Source organism: Helicoverpa zea, chromosome 17, assembly GCF_022581195.2.
Source record: "Helicoverpa zea isolate HzStark_Cry1AcR chromosome 17, ilHelZeax1.1, whole genome shotgun sequence".
Taxonomy (NCBI): Eukaryota; Metazoa; Arthropoda; class Insecta; order Lepidoptera; family Noctuidae; genus Helicoverpa; species Helicoverpa zea.
Window position 1 is genome coordinate 11,803,916 of NC_061468.1, and position 23,661 is coordinate 11,827,576.

General features: G+C 36.7%; 1 non-coding gene across 1 annotated transcript; it reads right to left on the bottom strand.

Annotated features, from left to right (window-relative positions):
- Positions 1 to 13,684: 13,684 nt before the first annotated feature.
- Positions 13,685 to 13,757, bottom strand: Trnar-ucg. The gene has a single exon. It is a non-coding gene; the product is annotated as a tRNA-Arg (tRNA).
- Between the last annotated feature and the right edge of the window lie 9,904 nt (positions 13,758 to 23,661).

Sequence of the window (23,661 nt, forward strand, 5' to 3'; positions counted from 1 at the left end):
TATCTAACTTTGGACTTGTGTTCCCCGAGGGCCGGTGGAAGCCTAAACTGTTGCGATGTGAATATTCGCCGATGGAATATTTCTGAGAAATATTATTTTCGATACATTGAGAATTTATTACCTATTGCTAAGACATTTCTTAGTGAGAGTACGAGGCATTTATGAGGAGACGATTAGGTACATTCCAGGTATTTCTTTGTTATCAGCCAATTTATCTGTAATGATTTTCGTCGCTCTAGATTCCACGAATTTCAGAAAAGGTTTGAACTTCTCGAACTAATTACCTCGTGTTCATAGTCAAAAGTCAATGTTACCTAAATCCTAAGAGGTATAAGTAATTTTTAACATGAAATTCATCGTAAATTTCATGAGTATATAAGGAATTAGTTGCATAGGAACGAGCAGTAACGGTGGCGCCGATAAAATTAATTCAGCTGAAGCCAATAGCGTTGTCTCCGGTGATCCTCGCCGCTCGAGTGGGCTTGTTGTAAAGTATTCGAGGTAGGGACATGGTGCCACTGGCAACGGGAAGGATTCATAAATTAGGGGTAAAATGTTCCCAGGAATTTTATTAGATGTTTTGAAGCTCTGATAAAAGGATGGTATTTAGATATTAGAGGCACTTAGGTACTCTATCTCACAATGTATTGTGAGATAGAGTTTCATTTCATAAAAATCGCTATTCTGTGTGTGATCTAAATAGCGTGATACTATTTACAATTCTGTTATCCCCTTAAAAGACTAAAACGAATCAACTAAAGTTTAGCTGTAGAGTATTTGTTATATTTTCAGGTTATTTCTGCATCTTTGATGTTAGATTGAATACTAGGCTATCAATTAAACGGTTGAAACTTCATAATAATCCGGCAAAAGCATCTCGCTTACTTTCAGTGAGGCCCCACCCAAGGCGAGTGTATAATGTCTCCCTGAAGAGACATTGGCAGCAGCTACAGTACACCACTTCTGCACACGCGGGTAGCCGAGCTCATTTGAAGCCGCTCGTTATCTCTCACGTAGCACTTCCACTGCAGCTCAACTGTTTACCCTTCATTAGTGAAAAACTGATTTCTATGAACATTCTGATGAGCCAAGATGAAGCTAAACAGTTGTCTAGCAAAATATTTTTGTATTTTTTATTTAAGTACTTTATATTCGCTGGAGGGCAATCGAAAACAAATCAATACTTAACACACTCTTTATTATGGGCTACAAGCAGATGAGATCATGTGTAGTAGTCCACGGAAATAAGAACAAATTATTAAGGTAGGTACACTACCTATACATTTCCACTAAGCACAATATGACACGTTGCGTAAAATAACTTAAATTTTAGGATTAATCGAAAGATCTTTTAGCTGAACTATCTACACAAACGGCTAACAACAACCGTATTGTATCAAAAACCAAATCTAAGCGTCCATTTCGTAGAAACTGCAAAGCTTTCCCTTTGCAGCCATAGAGACGAATACCTGGAAGCGAAGCAAAGCCTCTATTGAAATTCTCTGGAAATTGGTATATTCAGAGCAGAACTATCAAAGGCTGGTACAAAGTGTACATGTACCTCGGTCAGAATCAGGTGGTACAGGTTCCTGAATGTTCGTGATAAATCATAGAGAGTGCTCGTTTAGCTGACACGTCACGGTAACACATCCTCGTCGGATAGTCGTGGGTATAAAATGGGAATGTGCCACTAAAATCTTGGAATACGTGATCCTTGCATTCTACAGCTTTATGCTTGAGGATCGACGTCAAAAGAATCTTTTGAATGAACGAAAAATGGACGGGTCTTTATTTCATGGTCTATAGTCGCCTAATATTTAAGTTGCTTCTCAAATGTGTTGAGTTATACTCAAGCTAGCTTCAATGTAGCTTTAACTGAGCCGTATATTATGTCCTTGATTTAAGTGTTCAATATTAATGTATTTTCAAAAAATACACCCGGGTATTCTTTCCCATTTTTTCTAGTTTCCCAGGTCTAAGGCCCTTGGGCACACAAACACACGACGTAATAACAAGTTTGGGCCAATTAAGCTTAGCAGCCATTAGGTGCGTCACGTGACAAGCCGATATAAAGCGGAGAAGTGCCCGCCGCGAATTATGAAGCTATTAGCAACCCTTGTATTTAGTTTACTGCTGTAATAACCCCGTACCGATAGAAATACTCATTTTGGAGAACGAAAAAAATAATAAGGGATTTTTTTTAATATTGGTTTTGGAAATAAGCGACTTAAACGATTCAATTCTGAGAGCCTTAATAACTATTGTAAATACGGCTAATTGACAATAGAAGTACCGTTTGCTTTATGGGTTAATTGCCACAGATAGACAAAATAGGAGTGACTACAAATATTTTTCTCATACATTAAGACTAAATATAATTATGTGAAAAAGCTAAACAAATGCATCTGCATCTAAGTACCACATGACACGTTAAAATTATTGTTATTCACCCCACGCTCATGTTATCGGTACTCAACTTACCCGATATCAATTTATTGCAGAAAAAATTATATGCTCAGAACATGAGCGGAGTGAGGTGTGGTCACTAGTCACGCGAGCTGGTCTAGCGAGACGTGGTGTGATTGTGAAGTACGCTACTGCATCTATGAAAGTAGATGTCGATAATAAAGTTAGATTCTATGCAATATTTTGATAATTCTCTAAAAATAATTGACAATATTTTTGTGGCGTAGTCTTGGTCAAGTAATTAAAGACAGATATAGATTTAATTCACATGAAACGCTGCCACTGAAGCAAAACTGTGGTGCTATTTATCCAGTCTCTTGGATTCTCCATAATTTTCCATTTGGAGTCCGCGCAACACATCTTCCATAATGCTTTGTAACATTATTTTCACCAGGTGATAACTTTTACCATTAAATTGTCAGTAATTCAGTATGTTACGTAATACAGAGTTCAAACACAGCAAACGTTGACTTAACCTACAATATTACGGAACACATAGCGCACTTGGTTCTCTGACCAGCTGTACTGCGCCCGAGGGCCACTCGTCTCCAGATGTCGGCTCACACAACATATGTTCTACAGTACACTGTGTACTTGTGTACTGTGTACTGCTAAGTGTGCATGTTATGGCAACGTGTCGCCGGAATGCTAACACTGTTGGAAGATGCAATTACACAAGTAGTTTGTAGTTCATGGTTACTTGTGCTCAATTTATGAGCTATCAGTTTAGGCTTGATACCACTTGTGTATAACTTCACATAAGTATGCTTCATAAGCCTCTGTTGGGTACACAAGACTGATGAAGGTAGTTAATAAATATGTACTTATATCTGTTTTTAAGAAACCGAATATTGACAATCGTATGTGTTAGGTACCTGCATGTTTTTTGGTGACGTCAAGCTTCCTTCTAAACTAGTTAGTAGTAAGGTTTTCTTAGAATTCAGGTCGGCTCGAACCGAGGCTGTCAAACTGTACCTTATAAATTATACCATGCTCTGATACAAGCACTATTACTATGTGTGTATCTATGTTTTTCCGGAACGTTTCAAAAATTATTTCAGTTCATTAAGAATTCATTTGAAAAATTCATTACAATGCTATGCCCCAATTTACATACTCTACAGTAATTACTTCCCCCGGGACACAGATGAAACCGCGAGACGCGAAGAGACGCAACTAGTACCAAAACTGCTACATCATCAGTATCTTGCCCCAAATCAATTCCAATTTACGCGGTTCACACAAATTCCGTTACACGCAACGCCGAAGCGCTCAAGAAACAATACGTCAGTACATTAGCGTACCATATGGCTGCCATGCTATCATGGTATTAATTATTAAACCAAGGGATTTATTGCCTTGTCACGTGTGTTCAGTAAAAGTGTAATATAAATATTACACATGCGTAGATATTGTTTGTTTTGATAATACCAGCTGGAATACAAAATATTTTTTTACAGGAAAGTGGTCACTTTTCAGAACTACAAGTCCTGTTTGGGGTGATTGGTAAAGAGACCTCAAGGTGTGGTCGCAACTAATTAAGTTACCTGAACTGTTAATTCATAGGTATATGTAGTGGTAGTGACGTTGATTGTAATTTTTAATTTCACCTTTAACTTTACCAGTTTCACAAAACATTTGTGAAGTTTCAGCGATTTAACAGTCATAAATCTAGATAAATGTTGCAAAATACATATTTACAGTTACAATGTGCTTTCAAAAGGTTTTTTAGAACTGAAAAGGCAATATATTATTCTGAAGTGTTATTTAATGTTGTAGAAAACAGCAGTTTTCTGAAATTAAAACAAATGTTACCAGTTAAATAATAATAATAAGTGGGACTCTTTGCAGCGCTTAAAAATTCCGCTACATAGTGTGGTTATAAATTATAACATACTATTAAATTGTAACTGTTCGTATGCTGTTTACTTTTCTTATTCAAAAAGCTATCAATTTCTTGTAAATTATTTTGATAGTGTTTTTTTTTTCTCTCGGGGCATATCTACTTTCTTAAAACTTACGAAATCCCAAATTATTCCTCAACGCCTAATTCTATGCCCTCACCTCAAGCGTACAATCGCATACATCAATCCATCCGCACGTACAGTCGGCAGCGACTCGGCGGCAGTCGCGCGCCACTGCGACAATTAGTCGCTGTTATTGCTTGTTTGTCGTGTCGCGATACATTACGTCGCGGAGACGTGACGTGTCGGCCGGGACACAGTGGGAGATGCGTCTAGTTTGAGTATGAAAAAAAGGAAAAATACCATGATATCTGGTGTAGAGATACATGGATAGGATTGGTTAGGTAGATTGAAACCTGAGCTGTAATGTAAAAATTGTACAGTTTCTCTATTACTGTTGACCGATGTACATGTATATGATGTGTAAAAGAAAATATAAAAAAAATATCTGAATAAACGTCAACTATAGATGAATAATTAGCGCCAGCAGAGCAAATAATTACGTCAATTTTAGAGGTATAATTAGTACAGAAGCATTGTCGGTACTCAATGGCGGTAACAACAGTGTCTTTTTATCAATGAATCAATTAATAATGAATAAACTCGTATGTCTGTCGATACAGCCACTGAAAAAGTTACAGCATAATTATATCAAGTACCACATAAAATGTACCCCATCTTGAGTGCACTCCCGGTGTGGTACCAACCTAACCACCATATGTGACATCTCGAAATCACTAGTAGCATTGTCACCAGTGAGTTATTGGTGCGATTATACCCACGTACTTATGTCGACGACTGTACACGGCATGCCGCTACCAACAAGCAAATGACAACTGATGTGTATGTCAGTTCGATAACCATTGCGTGGTATGTACCGATGTAGATTAAGATCACTTTAAGAAAACAATCGATGGATAGTAATCTTGTAATTATGATAGTTATTTATAGTGGTGTAATAATATTATCGTTGATTACGTGTCGACTAAGATACAAAGCAGTTTGCGACACCTTTTAGTGTTACTAAAAAATGACACTTTATGAGCGAAATTTTATTTTTAGTGCGTTATTAAATTTGATTTAGTGGTGCTAAAAGAAAATTAAAGTTTGTGGCTGTATTGAGCATTGTTAGTCTGAGTTTAGATGGTGATTATTGTTCTCAAATGTGGAGTGTCACATGGTGTACCAGCATGTCGATTCTATAAAATATCATAACTCACTTCGACATCACTCTCACTTCGACTTCGATCTAAAGGTAGAATTCCGTGGACGCGACAATAGTCAACCTATGAAAATGTATGGCACCGTTGCCGAGGCCCGTGACAGTCGCGCGCGGCCGACGAATTTCGTAAGCTGCTCGTGGCATTGTCAACAATTTAATTCTGGTTTTACTAAAATTCTATAGATGTTATTAAGCGCTAGACCATGTTGAGAAGCGTACGGCCGCCAGCGGCTCACGAAATTCGTCGTCCGCGCGCGACTGTCGCGGCCCTCGACAGCGGTGCCATACATTTTCATAGGTTGACTTTTGTCGCGCGCGGCTGCGACAATCGCGACCCACGGAATTCTACCTTAAAGTTTCGTGATTGACATTGTCAAACTACACTAGCGCTTCACTATCGAGCGTGTTGACAAGTTGAACTAAATTAAAGTCGAGATTTTGACAGATCTGCCAAAATCTGTCTATCTATAGGGGAGGTAGGGGAGAGATGGGCAGTTGGGAGACATGATCAAATCAGATTAAAGGGGGGGGGGGGTCCTTTTATTCTGATTTGATCATAGTTTTTTTTTTATTGGGTAGTTTACGTTACCGACTGGTAACGGTGTTCATCCATAGACTATCTGTCATTTCTGTGAGTTGTCAAGAACAAACACTCGTAAAAGTACTTAAATATTTTGTTGCGGTTTCGGATCGTTATAAAGAGAAAACTAATGAAAGGTATGTGTATTTTCTATTATTAATGATTGATTGTCAAAATCTCCAGTTACGATTATAGTAAGTCGATGCAATCCACACCTATTATACCTCTAGAAGAGGTACTACAGCAATAGTTTATGGGCCCCACGTTTTTATTTTAGTCTAATATGACCGGGACTAACCACCTACGTAGGTTGACAGGTAAGTAACTATTTTTTATTTTCTAGTTTTCAGTGCACATAAGATAAAACCGTTTTACTTAAGTTTTTTTACCGATTTTTTTTTTATAAACTAAGTCAAAAGTGTCCAATGCTCCCTATGGTAGGGAGGCTTGGACATACCATGTAATGTATAATTTGTAAATTTTTGTTCTTCTTCTTCAGTGAAAATTTGTGAGGTTATAAATCTGCGCTAAAAATCCTTTATAGAATCTTGTTTCAGGTACCGTTGCCAACTTGATCTAGGGACTCCATATTTATCAGCTGTTAATTTTATTTTTTAACCTTTTGATACCTCTTGTATTGCTCGTTATATTAAATCTTTAGGAATTTCCCGTCGCAAACCATTCTTTTTAACCCCCGACGCAAAAACGACGGGGTGTTGTATATCAAGGTCATCAGCTCGTTTGTTAGGTGTGATAGGAATGTTACACGCTCAGTTTACTTGCAAGCATATGTGGGATCTAAAATTTGAAATACTAATGTCTTCTGGAACCACTGAGCTGGTCTGCTGTTAGGACACGAAGATAGGTAACCCTGAACTGCCTTTTAGTAAACCCATCGAGTTTGGGCTCGTTTAATTTGTCTTGACTAGTTTTCTTCATGTTTCTAATTGACGAGAACCTAATTCTGGAAATGGGATGTGGCGGATGAAACCCTAGAATGATATATAACCCTGGATCAACAAAGGTCCATCTTTATTGTTTCTCAATCTGTGCAATTCTCCCAGAGCCAGTTTGTCATGAGGATTGTTAAACAGCTTCCTTTGGCTGAGATCGCATTAGCGAACCCATCATAAAAAGAAGGAAACATTAAGGAGCTCCTTTAAAAAACCATGAAATAAAATAAAATTATAAATTAAAAAAAACCCCCGACCCAAAAAAGTACGCAATTATTATGACAAAATGTTATAAACGATAAACCCTATAAAAAGCAAAAAGTAACTTTAAACACTACGTAAGTACCAACTAAAGCATGTCAGACTAAACAAAATTTTGACGTGTCGACGGTTTTATTTAAACCGTTTAAATATTTCGTAATGTTGAAACTGATTGTAATTTTTAGGATAGCTCTTTGATTTTATCTAGCCAAACATAAGAAATGGCAATAAAAGTTGATTATCTGTAAAATCTGATTTTTTATGCAATAAATGTGAAAAAGTGCCCATCGCTCCCCTACCTCCCCTAAAGTATGAAATGACATTACGAATCGAAGTGAAATGCGAGTTGTTGATCGAGTTTTATAGAATCCCAATACAGATGGCAGTTTATTGTTGTAATTTGTTATGATAGTTGTAAAAGTCGTAAAAGATTTACATAGGCTGTTACGACTGTATCGTCTTATATGTAGGTTCATATAGTGTACCTATAGTGCGATGGAACAAATTCATAAAAATCTTTTAGGAGCCAATCCTAAATTAACTTCCTTATGTATATTCAGGAGTCTTTGTGACTCTACTGTATACTTTCTAGTCATAAGCATTGTGAGCATCAATTAAGAGAGGTACTTGAGAAGTTTCAGTAGGTATGCCTCATCACATAACACCTTTCCATTATAGTCAGGATGCTAGTCCATCAGTCTAAACCAACAAGTAAACAAATTACTGATAAACAGCATTGGCTTAACATAAAAGGTGTGTCCAAAAATATACGTCAATCTACCTTTTCCCGAGGATTATTGACGATCAACAGTTCACTACTGAAAAACAACTGAAAGCGCGAAGAAAACAAGCAATTGTTTAATGACGCACACACTGGTACACACACACACATTGAAAGGTAAGTGTATGATATATATGTATGTATAATAATGATGTGTATGTAGTGGTGTTGTCGCCTTTTTGTGAGCCGTCAAGTGTTTGCGCCGCGCTCCTGGACACACGGAACACGAATATTTTATGATGGACTCCGGGATAGGTAACTTTGGAGCTGGCAATTTTCGTACCTCAGCTAAGCATACAGCGCAGTTGATGTCTTCTAACCATTCTAAATTCGTTCATTAAAATAAACACCTAATTTAACACGTTAAGTCAGACTCGGAGGTAGCATCTGAGTTTGAAAAATTTTTCACCAATATCCCTATTTTAACAACCAGAACTCTGATGTCTTCTTCCAGTTCGGCTTTTACAATATTAAAAAATTGTGTTGCGGAATGTGACAAAAGTTTTGAATTCGCAGTTGTTAGCTCTAAGGATATTATTCTAGCATATAAAAATCTCGATGTAAAAAAGACTGCTGACCTTTGGGGATTGTCAGTTCAGATAATCTCATCGATAATTGAAATAATTTCACCTTATTTAGCAACTGTGTTCAACTCTTGTATTGCGTCTGGTGTTTTTCCTGACTTGATGAAACTTAGTAAAGTAATCCCATTGTTTAAATCTGGTAGTACAACCGATCCATCAAATTTTCGGCCAATTTCAATTTTACCCACTTTGAGTAAAATTTTTGAGAAGTTAATATTACGTCAATTGTTGAGTCATTTTAATAAAAACAACTTGTTGCACACAAGACAATTTGGATTTACCAAGGGTCGTTCTACTACGGATGCGGGCGTGGAATTGCTTAAAAATATATTCGAGGCCTGGGAGGATTCGCAGGATGCGCTCGGTATTTTCTGCGACTTGTCCAAGGCTTTTGATTGCGTGCACCATGATATACTCATCAGGAAACTTCACCACTATGGTATTAAAAATAAGGCTCTTGACCTTCTGACTTCTTATTTGCATAATAGAATTCAGAGGGTGGATGTCAACGGTAAGAGGTCTTCTGGATCCACGGTCACCATGGGGGTTCCACAGGGTTCAATTCTAGGCCCTTTTTTGTTCCTTATTTATATTAATGACCTTCCTTATCACATAAGGGATAATCACAAGATTGTGTTGTTTGCCGATGATACTTCACTCGTTTTTAAAATCAAGCGCCAACTCGACAATTTTGACGAAGTTAACAATGCACTCTCTAAGGTTGTTCATTGGTTTAATGTCAATAATCTTCTTTTAAATGAATCTAAAACGAAGTTAATTAAATTCTCAACGCCAAACGTAAGGCAGTTACCAACCAAAGTACAACTAAATGGAGTAGAGTTGAAGCCTGTTGAGTCAACGGTATTTCTTGGTTTGACCGTTGATTCCAAACTCCAATGGGGCCCATATATTGTTAAACTGTCAGGAAGGCTTAGTTCAGCCGCCTATGCTATTAAAAAGATCCGACTAATCACCGATGTGGACACAGCCAGAATAGTTTATTTTAGTTACTTTCATAGTTCAATGACGTATGGGATACTCCTTTGGGGAAACTGTGCAGATGTTGAGACTATATTTATTTTACAGAAAAGAGCTGTTCGAGCCATTTATAATCTGGGTCCAAAAGTTTCTCTCAGAGAGAAATTCAAAGAAATAAATATTCTGACTGTTGCCTCTCAATATATTTTTGAAAATTTAATGTACGTTCGTAAAAACATTTCTAACTTTGTTCAAATGTCTGATGTTCATAGCATAAATACTAGGAATAAACATAATCTTGCTGTACATGCTACTCGCCTCCACAGAGTAAGCAACTCGTTCATGGGTCAATGTATACGCTTTTACAATAAACTTCCCAAAGCGGTTCGTGATTTACCTATTAAGAAATTTAAAAATCATATAAAATCCAAACTTTTGAAAAAAGGATATTACAAAATATCTGATTATTTAAATGATAAAGAAGCTTGGGAATGAGCTGCTCGCTTAGTGAGTGATATCTTTTCAAATGCCTGTGTATTGTTCTTTTGACATTTAAATATTATTATCATCAGATAACATTTTATTAATGACATTTTTTTTTGACATTTAAATATTATAATTGTATTTTTTTTTATTATTTATTATTATTGTGAATGTGAGTATCGTGTATGCGAGCAACATTATATATTCTTATAACATAAATACTGTCTGGCGGGTTTGAGTATTTTTGAATGGCCTACGCAAATGTTCTGCAGATCTGGTATCGTCGTGTGACAGGTCGTTGAGCTCCCTAAGATATGGTTGAGCTACACGACGACTGATACATGCGTGCCGTCTGTTGGGACTGGTCAGCTCCAGCCTGATGTGGCTCTTTCCTCAAAAGGCCATTCCAGACAGCGTACATGGTGACACTCACACCTAGGATTATTTGATTTATAACATGTTTGGACTTTAAAAGAGACTATGACCCTTGAGTTTGTTTCGGCATTTCTTCTCAGGGATCAGTCATTAGGAAATGCCGACCTCAGCGTTCTTAAAAATGACGTGTAAAAGTGATTTTATGTCCAACTTGCAAAATAAACGATTTCATTTCATTTCATTTCATTTCACTGTGCTTAGAAAGCGTTGATTTATTCTGGACACTTATCAAGATGAAATTACTAGTATGTACATGTACCTACCTATTTATTTATATCTATAAATGAAAACTTAGAAGACATACTTATATTTTATATACTTACATTACTTACGTATATCACTATACGCCATGAAAATGTTTAGTAATCTTTCAAAAAACAAATAAAAATACAATAAAACCAGTACTTAACATCAAAATTACCTCCTCCATTTCCTCCCACATCTGTACAATCCTAAGGGCTGGTAAGGTCTTGCATACATTATGCATGGTAATTTATCGGCGGGTCAACGCTATGCGGATTACTTGCCTCCACTTACATTCCCAACTTCACGGGATTGACACACCAGATGTTTTGGCCATGTCATGCTAACATCATTGCGGTGGTAAGACTATAAAATAAATTGAACATTTTCAAGAAGGTTTAATGATGTTTGGTGTGAATAGGAATGTAGTTTTTGAGTCAACCCAAAAAGTTACTTATTTACTTCGTAAGTACTTCAGTTTTATTAGAAAACGTTTTGTATATGTATGTAGGTATACCTATACAGGATACTTACATTTAAACATATCGGTACAAAAGAATAAAAAATAAAAAAGGACCAGTCAGACGAGATCACTTCAAAAAGTCCTCATTAATATTAAGCACAAAAACAAAAGTCGGCGACAAAGCAAGAGGCCAAAAAGATGACCACAGCGTCTAGACTAAACAATGTCCCAAAAAGGACCAAAAAGTCCTGAAGCCGATGTCATTGACCCCACATGTGACCCTGGAGATACCGGTACCTTAGCTTTGCGGAACTAGTGGTGATCAATTAATGCTAGCCTAGGATGCCTATGGAGTTCCACTGTTTAGGCTAGGGACGGTAGACCTTTCTAGAAGGTTTGAGTAAATAGAAATAAGGAGCTGCAAGCGGGTATGGTATGGGTGTGAAACTAGACCAGCTGGCTTGGCTAGTGAGCTGCCTGAGAGTCATCTTGGCTAATGCATAGTAATCCGAGGGAAAGTCTAATCTGTCAACTCAAGAACCTAGTTACATATAGAACATTAAGATATAGGTATTTTACCTATCTAAAAATAGGTAATCGATAATCGATAGACAAGTAATTATATTCAATAAAACTGGTTTTCCCGTACAGCATAATAGTCTGACTATGACCTTGCTCAATACATTGCACGGTCAGTGGTCATATTATACTTAGCACAAAAAAGCATACAAAGAAATAGTGCTTTATTATCTCTATATTTTTTTGTTAACTGCCTCGTTGGTCTAGCTGTCGCAAGTGCGGCTGCTGAGCACGAGGTCTCGGGTTCGATTCCCGAGTCGGGCCGAAATCGCTTTGTGGGTTTTAGAAGACTTTCACAAAGCAGCCCGGAGCCTGGAAGCTGGTGATTGATACACCCGTGCATCGGAGAGCACGTAAATGTCGGTCCTGCGCCTGATCTCTCTCCGGTCGTGTCGGATTACCGTCCCATCGGACTATGAGAGTTAAGGAATAGTGAGTGCACTTGTGTCTGCGCAAATGCTCGTGCATTATAATATGTCCTGCGTAGTTGGGTAATCTCCTTACATGAGAACAGCCGCCGTAGCCGATAATCGGCTAGGAGGACATCATCATCATCATCATCATTTTTTTGTTCCTTTTGCACCAATAATACAATGCTATTGATACTTACAATTCTGCATATAAACAATAGAACATGTCTGTGGGTGTGTTCGTCGGTCCGGCTTTTAGGCCAATGGCCCGACAAATTAAGATGGAAGTTTAAAGTTTTTTATTTAGTGTCTGGCAACCCTATCTTACAACTAATGTCTGGGAATACGCACTAGGTTTATTTAACGCAACGTTGGAAAAATAAATACATATAATATATTTTTTTAATAAATAAAAACGGAACCAATTTTTCAGACAACAAAGACAAAAACATTATTTCCAAAAAACATCCCATGATCCTAAAATATTAGTATCAATTACCTAACTAAACAAACACCATGAAACATAATTTCAAACGTGCCACAAAAACCGCAAAAATAATCCATAACCATCACTTTTAATTAACCGCGGAAAAATAATTAAATTAAAACAGTACATACATTTTTAATTTCTATGCAAAATTAGCGGTTATATTTCAGCCCGCAGCTGGTTTTCAATCTAGTGCGGTGAATTTGCATAAAAATGCTCTCTACAAAACAAAAGGACTAATTTAGAAATCATTGGGATAGCGGCGAGTGATTCGGATACCTTTAACGAAAGCTAGGTTAATGGTTTTAGTGTTAAAATTGTGGAGATACTGATGAGGTAGATAATCTAGTCAATAGCCATTGTTTTATTTGGGGTCAGGTAAAATTTTTGAAGTGTTCTACGATTAAATTCTGCTCTTTCCTCTTACATTAACTGCTAGTCTTTTAAACAATGTCGCTAATCATTATATTTGTTCAGTATGGTTAACCACAATTTGGTGACCATGTGACGTGACGTCATATCTATAAGATATACATAAATACCTCCTAATTGTGCCCAGTATTTACTATAGACAGACAAAAAAAAAGGTCATGGTAATTAAATACAAACAATCAATTAATATTAAAATATATGACGGCACTTAACAAGAATTCATACAAAATCTACATATTCCTCGTAAAATATTAAATATCACATGACCTGCTAATTAAGATTGCATTAAAATAAAACTAACAACTCTACGTAAAAATACCGCATAAACTTGCAGGAAAATAAAAACATAACAAAATTTTTATTCGACCGTGACAGGACTCGAACCTGCAATCTTCGGATCCGAAGTCCGACGCCTTATCCATTAGGCCACACGGTCGCTGTGAAGAGTTGCGAAATAGGTCAGATAATTCCAAAGAGCCTTCCCCACATTGCGTCATCTATGACGTCACTATGGCATCACGCTATAAATTGAAAGATATGGCAGACAGAGTTACATATTTTGTGTACTTTTACAGTTTCAGCGAATTACCATATTTTTTATCAGGTCAAAAAATTATAATTATTTATGTAAGTCAGTATCCAGACTTTTAAGGCCTCAAGGGACATACAGACATCAGCTTTTGTTCTTTGGTCCTCAAAATGTAATATTGCCATAATCCCTGTAGGCACCGGTGCTCCAAAAGCAACAATTTCATGGTGAATTGTAATGGCATGAGTTATGGGCGCTGACCGTAATGTGCTGACGCCGTGGGAACTGGTGCAGGAGACTGTTCTTTGCACATTCGTAGTTGTTTTGTGGAGTAAACAAGAGGTTATTGAACACTAGACATATGTAGCTTCAGAAGCACGTAAAAGTTTTATTAAGCAAATTAACATTGTAGGAGAAGAAGAGAGGAGCGATGTCAATGTTATGGATTTGTGATATAGGTAATTCATAAAACCTAGATTTACTAAAACCTTTTTGCGGCAGAACGTCACAACACGCCGACAAGCACGTGAAAATACTGATGTAAGTATGAAAAGCAACAATACCTGATTACTGCTGTTTAATCATAGATAAAGCATCATATAAATTCTATGTGTGTTAAGAATAATGTTCTTAAATTAAACGATGAAATGAATTAGCGCAATTGTACGTGACCATCATAAAACAGTTATTTTATGTCATTATACTCCTGGATTAGCATTATTCATTGACATCAAGAAGACTTGGGTACTTTTTGCAGCGAAAATATATATCTACGCTGTAATCATTTAAAAAATCACATGCTACAAATTAACATTCTAGCCTATAACTGCAGAATACTAACCACTTGCGTCTTTCGAGAACTTATCTCAAATATCCCGAGCCTTCCGTCCCCGGGGCTGTCGGGGCAATAATAGGAATCCAATAGCCCTGTCTTAGCCCAGCTGATTGATTGCCACAACACCGAAGATTATTGCCCCGCGTCTTGCCTCCTTCTCGCGTATTTGTTTAGGTTACTGGGATACTCCAACTTAATGGGTATAAAGTTAGTTCTATTAATTTTGACTGAAGTACTTTTATGGAAGAGAGGTCAAATTATGTTTGAATTGCGGTTTTCTTATATTTATATATTTAGGTAGTTAGTTTAAGCAAGAGGTACCCAATCAGTACTAAATTAAATATCCAACCAATGTCTTTATCACAACAGAGTTCGTTTTTGCTTTATAATACCTATGTCAAGGCAAAAAATTAAAAGGGCATTCAGAAGCACCAAATATAATTCCAAAGATTATCATTCCACAGCCTACAAATTGCAACACGTAAAATTCTCATAACACCATTAAATGCTAATTAAATACCGAATTTTGAAACATCTGCCTACATAGTGTAAGCGGTCAACATTCCAACACATTGTAATTTATTGCCTGAACGCAAAAACTTTTGACGACCCACTGAACTACTTAGTGGGAGATATTTATTGCACTCACACTTTATCATAATTAAACATTTAGGTTAATAGTTAGGCATTATCAAAATATCCTATATAGTAGTAAACTTTACGAGTACAGACAAAATATTTTGACGAAAAAGGTTGTTTTCAAACATTGATGCTGTAGTTATAATAGTACAGTCACTTGCACTTTAAACAAAATGAAATAAAGCATTCAGGTAACGTACAAAATAAAAGAACGCATATTAAGCTGTCACATAATAAAACTACTAAGTAGCAAACCATTTCAATGAACACTAAACTTATATACACTCGCTCATTCCTCGCGTTAAAACCGCCCTTCATAAAACTGCACTTTACACTAACATTCAACAACTTTGTTACACTAACACAATATTACATTTTTCTCACTACTTCAAATTAACATTTCAAAGTGCAAATAATCACCTCCCGAGTCTTTTCCCAACTATGTTGGGATGGACTTCCAGTGTAACCGAATGCAGCTGAGAACCAGTATTTTACAAGGAGCGACTGCCTATCTGACTTCCTCAACCCAGCTACCCGGGCAATCCAATACCCGTAGGTAAGACTGGTTATCAGACTTGCTGGCTTCTGACTAGCCGTAACGACTGCCAAATAGGTTCAAATGACAGCCATCCGAAACACGGTCCAAATAATATAAGAAAATGTACAAATTCTCGTCGGAAGCAATAAATTTGGTGCTAATTACAAAGTTAGCTTTGTGAGTGTCGGTGTTGAGCAGCAATTACTGGACCCCTGGATGCGCCAGCTCAGCAATGCTAATCGTTGTTATAATTACCGCTGGTTAATCGACGGATGTGCATGCAATCGTTGCGGATTTTGTTCTAGTGCAAGAGCTATGCACTGATTTTGCTGCATCTTCGGACTTAAGAAAATTAAAGTGCCTTGGATGTGTCTTCCGCTAAATAAACGTCTAAAGTACAAAAGCTGTTTAAACAAATAGCATGTTACAAAAAATATCGTGTCTTTAATAACACAAGTGTATCGCTAAACTGGGTCTGAATTTTTCATGTTTAATCAAAACTACATAGACAGAAACATTCAAAATTATATCTGAATTAAACATGTTACCTATTTACCGATCCACCAGCCCAAGTTGGTTTGTTTAAATTCCAACATGCACTCCACGATCTCCTACACTACAAAGTTCAAAGCGCTCATCAAAAGCGACGCAGGCGCACCGGCCACATTCATCACTTATCAATGACTTCGCAGAAACTACCCGCACTTACGCCCTTCTTACTCCACCCCACTCCGAAGGTATGATGGCCAGTCCCATGTCACTGTGAATCTGATGACTTAAATACTGACAAGAATTCTGTAATTATATGTAGAGTCCTTTTAGTTAATAAATCAGATATAAGAGCCCTTAATGAGTGTTTACATTGTTGCTTACAAGGTTAATCTCAGTTCTGCTGGTTTTTATGTGATGTGCTCTATTTTATTGCTCTAGGACCTGAATTAATGCTTCTTGAAGGGTTAAACGGGCAGTTATGCGAGTGGTGAGCTACTGTACTAAAAAAGATATGTAATTGTTTAAATCTCAAGGTATTAATATTTAAACCTACATTCAGAGCTTGTGCAATTAATAGAGTTATATCGACCGTAAAAAAATAGGATGCAATAATCGGTTCGATCAATCGATTGGATTACAATTACCTATTTGCTTCCTGAACTGGGAGCTCAATGACCGATGTTTCAATTTGTAAATGTACCATTAATGTTTAAGTACAAACAGAACCCATTAATATCCACATGCCTAATAAAGGACGCGAGCAATTTGATCATTACTTGGGCCCACATAAATCTTTTTAAATTACTTTAAAAACACTACAAATCACCACACTGAAATGAAAGACCTTATTTTCAAATTCCGATTTAAATCACTCGAGAAAATATTTTATCGCGCATTCTTATAATGTCTCAATTGATTTCCAACCAAATAACGGAAGAAACCAATAACGGTCAATTAAAATTATACGAAGCTTTTTAGAAAAGGAATCGCTCGATATAAATCAGGGACGATGCGTTACGAATTCACTACATTTACATAATCGACCACTTCGCTGCCGGCGACTATCGGTTCGTCCAACCATGTTTCATTGTAATTTTAATGCGAGACAACCCTGGAAGCGCAGGTGAGGAAATGCATTTGGAACTCTGTGGGGTTGGATATAAGGTTTGAAGTTTATTGGTAATCAGCAAAGGCAACGTTGCGCTGGTATATTTAAGTGAGAACGGAGTACAATGGGACAAAGAAGCGTCCGCAATTAAATCGGCGCTTTTTGCGAATGCTGGTCGTTGTGAGCCAGGATGGACGACGGGCTTTATGCGCGTCGCATTGAGCACAGCTATTGATGCGCTACAGATAGATGGCCGCGATTGTTCGCTACCACTAAATGCTAATTGTGGACTGTTTCACTTGTCTACGCAGCTCTTTACCAATAGTGCGTTTTGCGAAGACATGTCATTTCTCCATATGTTAAACGCTTGTTACATACAATGGTAAAAAAATATTAAGATGCTCTGAAATATGAATTGAACATGCAACCATCAAAAACCGCCAAATAAATAAAAAAACACACACATTGTTAGCAATAACAAAACAGACAGCACGCGATACATTACACCAATACTTCATACAGAAGACTGAAAACAATCCATTGAACAAGGTAGTCTGTCAAGAGGCTGGCAACACTGGCGCTTATTAAAAACATCTCGATGATGTATTGCCAGTAATTTCTGCGGAATACCCCCTTAATGGGGGTGCGTCCCGCCGGCCCAGCTAGGGGAGTAGGGCTGGCGAATATTTGGAAAACCTAGTGCTAAAAATATATTCAATCATGAAATCTATATAATTCAATGAAAATCTTCAGATTCAATCAACAATTTTGACGATGTATCACTTTACTACAATTTCGAGAGTATTGCATAAAAATAAACAATTTCATACCATCTCTACAAACATTTTCCCACACTGCAAAATTTCATACAATATTTGAAAAAGCTCCTTTGATGTGATCACAGTAAAGGGTTGATTCCACTGCCTATCTCCGTGATATTGTCGTGGAACCCTCGCGACACCTCAAAAGGTCACTTATCTAGCCCGCGGCACAGGATAAGCAGTAATAGTCTGTGGTAATATCCCTCGCTATTCTCTGTGGAAACAAATCCCGACTACATAGGAAAATATTTTATTGTTTATACTAGTTGGGTTTGAATATCATTTTGTTTTAGGTATTTTTGGTACTTTTGCCATCTCACTTTTCATTCTTAGAAATATGACAACGTTTTACCATAAATAAAGCCTGTTACGATATTTCAAAAATCTCTTAAATATTTCAAAAGTTGTATCTGTGTTGGTCTCTTCGATTTTCCTATTTATCGAAATCCCGTTCCAGAAGTGTTGGGCCCCAGCCCTACGCAATGTAATGATTTATAGGTTTCTTAATAAATACGTGGCGTGGCCATTGAGCGTTGTTATATTAATTGCAGTGGTTATTAATTCATGCGATGGCCACAGCTCGCGCGGGAATCGAACCTCAATGGACTGTGCTCTCATATTTTATACAACGTATTATATTGGGACCACTATCGAATAATCTTTTTTTGGATCGAAAAAAATACGTTATGTACACAAAAAATGAAAAGCGTAGGGTACTTAATGTCGAGATCTGTATGTTCAATAACGTAAATAAAGGAGCTATATATAAAATGTTATTAGTTGTCTTCATCTGAATTTTCGCGAGTAAAATGCGAACCTATTTGGGCAGCTACATTATGCATGCACAGCAAAAATAATGTTTCTTGAGCAGTGACGATCCTAGCTGTTAAAAGACACTTTAGAAATAAAATATTTTTATCAATACGTATCGATTTTGTATAATATTGATACACAAAACACCTATCTAGGTAGACAATAAAATTATCCAGAGAACCATGAATGTCGTTCAAATGACAGGCAACTAGAACATTGGCTATTTACTAGTACAACGGTATCTGTTATGTTTTATTAATCTTTACGAGTAGTACAGGCTAATAAGTAGCCTGTTTGAGTAATAAGTAGCCCGTTTGAGTAATAAGTGGCTTGTTTGAGTAATAAGTGGCTTGTCTGCGCAATAAGTAGCGCATGTAGTGTAAGGCTAATCAACTGATTATTAATTATCTGTGTTAATTGTAATTTGTATTAACTTATTAGTAAGTACATTTTGTCTAGTGGTTTATAGTTGAACTAGAATACTTACTATGATTTTGGAGTTCGAGATTAAAGTCAAAGTTTTGGCACTATGAATGTCAACTTTGTGTAAATGTTGAATGAAGTAAATTGATTAAGAATAAGTGCTGTTAAAAAAGATTCAGTCGGGTAAAGAAAACAGGTTTAGCTTTTCTAAGATTTTATTATAGTAGTACTAGACTACTATATTTAGATCCTTTGAATCGCCTCTTATTACATTATTATACCAAAGAATGCACTCGTTAAAAAAGAGGTTTATGTAGGTAAGTAATACAATTTAAATACTACTCCTATAAAATACAATATCTATTTTAATGTCGTTTTGCCTACCTTTAAGTACCTATAATAAAATGGAAAGAATATATCTTTCTCTTCAATACTAATGTGATACCAGTTGCTTTCATTTATAAAATGTGAGAGACAATATTGAGATATGGCGACTTGCACTGGTCAGTACATTACATTAATTTCTCCCCCATATTAATGGCAAAGATGTTTATATTAGCATATTGTAAACAGTTTCAGCTGCCTCTTGAATATTATAAGTTATTCTTGAGTGGCTATCAATAAAATAACCTCACTATTCAAATTATCTACTACATTTTTTTATCGAAGGCCACTGCCACCATGGAGAATAGGAAATAATATACAGGTTTAATGATACAACATTAAAGACTACAACATTCAATTTTATGATGACAAAGATAGATTTGGGTTTCGATAACTTCAAACACAAATGTCTATTATAGTCAACTAGCCTCTCAAGCTTTTGACTACCTGTGTGGCCATTTTAATGAGTTTAATAGAGCCAAACAAAACGACTTAGTTACTTTCGGATTAATACAGTGAATATAGGTACTAATAGGGGCAGCAAAAACTTTTCAAAGACTTTCAACTTTTTCAGCAACACTACTTATATTTTTACTACCAAAGAAAATTAAACACCCGAAAATCTAACGCATCGAGTTCCGTAAACACGAGTCAGTCCAGTACATGATAAGTTAAGGCCAGCAGTGGGGTAAGCAGAGAGGTCAGCTACATAAATAGACGGCCAGTTGTCTGCTACGGACAATTTGAAGCTAATGGGCCGCGGCTCATTTGCTCCCGGCTTGTTTTGGACGCCCATAGACTAGGCATCCTAAATGTGAAGAGGGGATTGGCTTGGGTGAATGGTATTGTGCCTACTGTTAACTGTTAGCGAGGAAAAAAGGTTGTACAGTATGTAGTTTGGTAAGAAATGCTATCAAAAATGAGCTTATACATAAACGCTTAATGAGCTTATAATAAGACAAAATATTTTGATGCAGTGAATATTTCAAGTCTCTTGCACAAGCAATTCTTTGCCTATTCTGTTTTTGTTGATTACATATTTCTCTATAAACATGAGATTCGAAGTAGGTAAACATAAACATTTTATTCTAAATGCAAATAGAAATCCTAGGATCCACTGCTGTTCTGTTGCATCCAACTTAAAACCTCACAAGCCTTTAAACCAATGTTCCTCTCTGATTTCTCTAATCCCCCGCTTCTGCAAAATTTATCTCCTAATCTATGTCCATCGGGCAGTAGTTGCGAACTATCGCACTCCACCGCGATCCGGCGCGCCAATAAAGAACGAACATTTTTTACACGAACACTACCGAATATTGGCGAACATTGCCGAAGATTAGTGCCGCGCGAGCGCACCCCGCAAATAATAAAAGTATCTGAACTGTGCGTAATCGAGCCAGTTCTCGTAGCTTTGGGGGAATAACAGTTCTGTTATGTTTGTGATAAACATACGGAAATGGTGATAGGCAGTTGAAATACACATTACAGTAGACGTTTGTTTTCATGAAGTATTCCTGGGGTCATTAACCTCGAGACATACAATGCTTTCCTGAATGTAACTGTTAAAAACCATGTATCTAGATATTGTATGCTAATTGACGACTAGGTCTTATTCAATATTTCTAGAATATGGATCCTAAAGATATTCCAATTTCTATGCATTATGAAATCAATTCAGATATTCACCATTTATGCATTTTTAATTATACAACTACGTCAGGTCTCACCGATGATCTTGCGGTGGTAAATTGGTGTCTGCAGCCAATTTTTAAACTTCATTCTAGATCGAAACCAGATCTACATGTAGGTTAGTTAAAACCTTATAGAGCAATAGTAATCAACCCAAAAAGGCAACATTCACAGTATCGGCACCCTCGCTAGGGTTGTGCCGCAGAATTAGCCGACATGGCGAATCTAACGTGCACTAGTGTTGGGCGGCGGTCGATATGATTTACCGACGACATCCGGCGCCGATAACCTTTCACTTGATATATTGATCGGACACACACTATTTATGAAGGTTTTTATCTCTTTACACGAAGCCTTTGAAAGGGAATGCGGGTTTCAAACTGTGAAATGCGAAATGAGATTTTATTTAGATGTCAGTTTTAACGACGGTAGGAGTCTGTTTTTGTTATTCTTTGCAAATTAAAATGGGATTGATTCTGATGAGAACTCTACAAACGTATCGCTTTAAACCTACGAACACACTCCTACCTCCAAACTAATTTAATATTAACTGGTAAATTTTAGTGACGTCTAGCCAAAAAAGAATAACAAATTAAGACACTAACAGCCAGTTTCTTCATCAAAAGTTAAAGTCAAAGTAATGTCTAAAGTAAACGTAACGGTTAAAGTAAAAGTAACGGTCAAATTCAATTTTTCTATTTATTTTGCTGTCACTTTAGCCTTGAAAAAACGTATTTGACCGTTACTTTTACTTTAGACATTACTTTAACTTTAACTTTTAATGAAGAAACTGGCCGTATGTATGCTGATCTATGAGCATAGGTATATTTTAAATCGCACTACCCGAAAATCCCCAAAAATCCACCAGACAGCCTAACCCAATGAGTTTAAAACCAGCAAATTCCAGTCTCTTAAGTTCTCCAAACAGAGGTAAAGTGTCAAAAGTGCACATTGCTTGCTAATTGCTAATGCGATTGTGTGAGACTAGGGCGGGACCGCGGCGCCGCTCGCACGCCCCGCAGTTTAAACAAATGCAATGATTTGTATAAATAAATTCTTGTTCTTGCAGCGTCCACTGCGAACCAATCAAATTACTTCACTTTGTTAGTTGATTGCGTACAACGAGTGAAATACAATGGATCTGGTATTTTTATGGTTACGTACCTAGAATTAGAATAAATCATTACTTTGTTTAAAGGCGAAAATCGAAAAGACTTATTTATTTATTTAAGAAAACGTAAATACAAACCATCTTTTCTTAACCGGTTTTATGTTAAAATCGGATTCCTCCCTTTCCTAGTCTAGGCAATTTGACTAATATTTATTGCCTAATAGAAAAATAGGGTACGATAAATTTTCGAACACACAAATTAATAAATTGCAATATTTATATCTTCAGTTTAGTAAACTCTTCTCAAAAGGATTTCAGCATATTGGTGTCAGCCCCTCGTACGCCTTCTGAAAATCCGCAACTCAATAGTCCCGTGGTCTCGTAGAAACATACAAGATATGATCAGTTCAGCAACCTACTCAATGAAAAAATATCATGTGTGCTCTGTTTTGCCGCATCCACTGGTCAACCGTCTATACCTCCTAGTCCACACAGTTCGACGTCCATGTTAGCTCTTAATTAATTTATACCCGTTCTTGTCCAGGTATAAAGTAGTGTTGTATGAAAAATTGCGAGCCAACTAATGGGCACAGCAGAGTGCACCACTTGTATCCTTAACTACGATTTAGAACGTGCTCGGGGAAACGGAACGTTTTCCATTCTAGCTTTTAGTTATGAATCGTTGTTTCTTGTGGTTTTACAATAAGGCAATAAATGTCTAAGTACACAAATATTTGTAAATTAACTTCGAAATCTCGCAGTCTAGAACCCGAAAATGTTCGATAGAGTAACTTAACTAACTAAGGCAGCTTCGACAAACCAAATTAAATAAGTGGAAATAAGATAGATCTGTATCAAATTCAGATTACTGTCTGCTTTGAAATGTCGTGGACTATGTTTAGGGTTGCTTATATTTTAAAATCAATTTTGATCTTAACCCAAATCTGACTGAAAACTT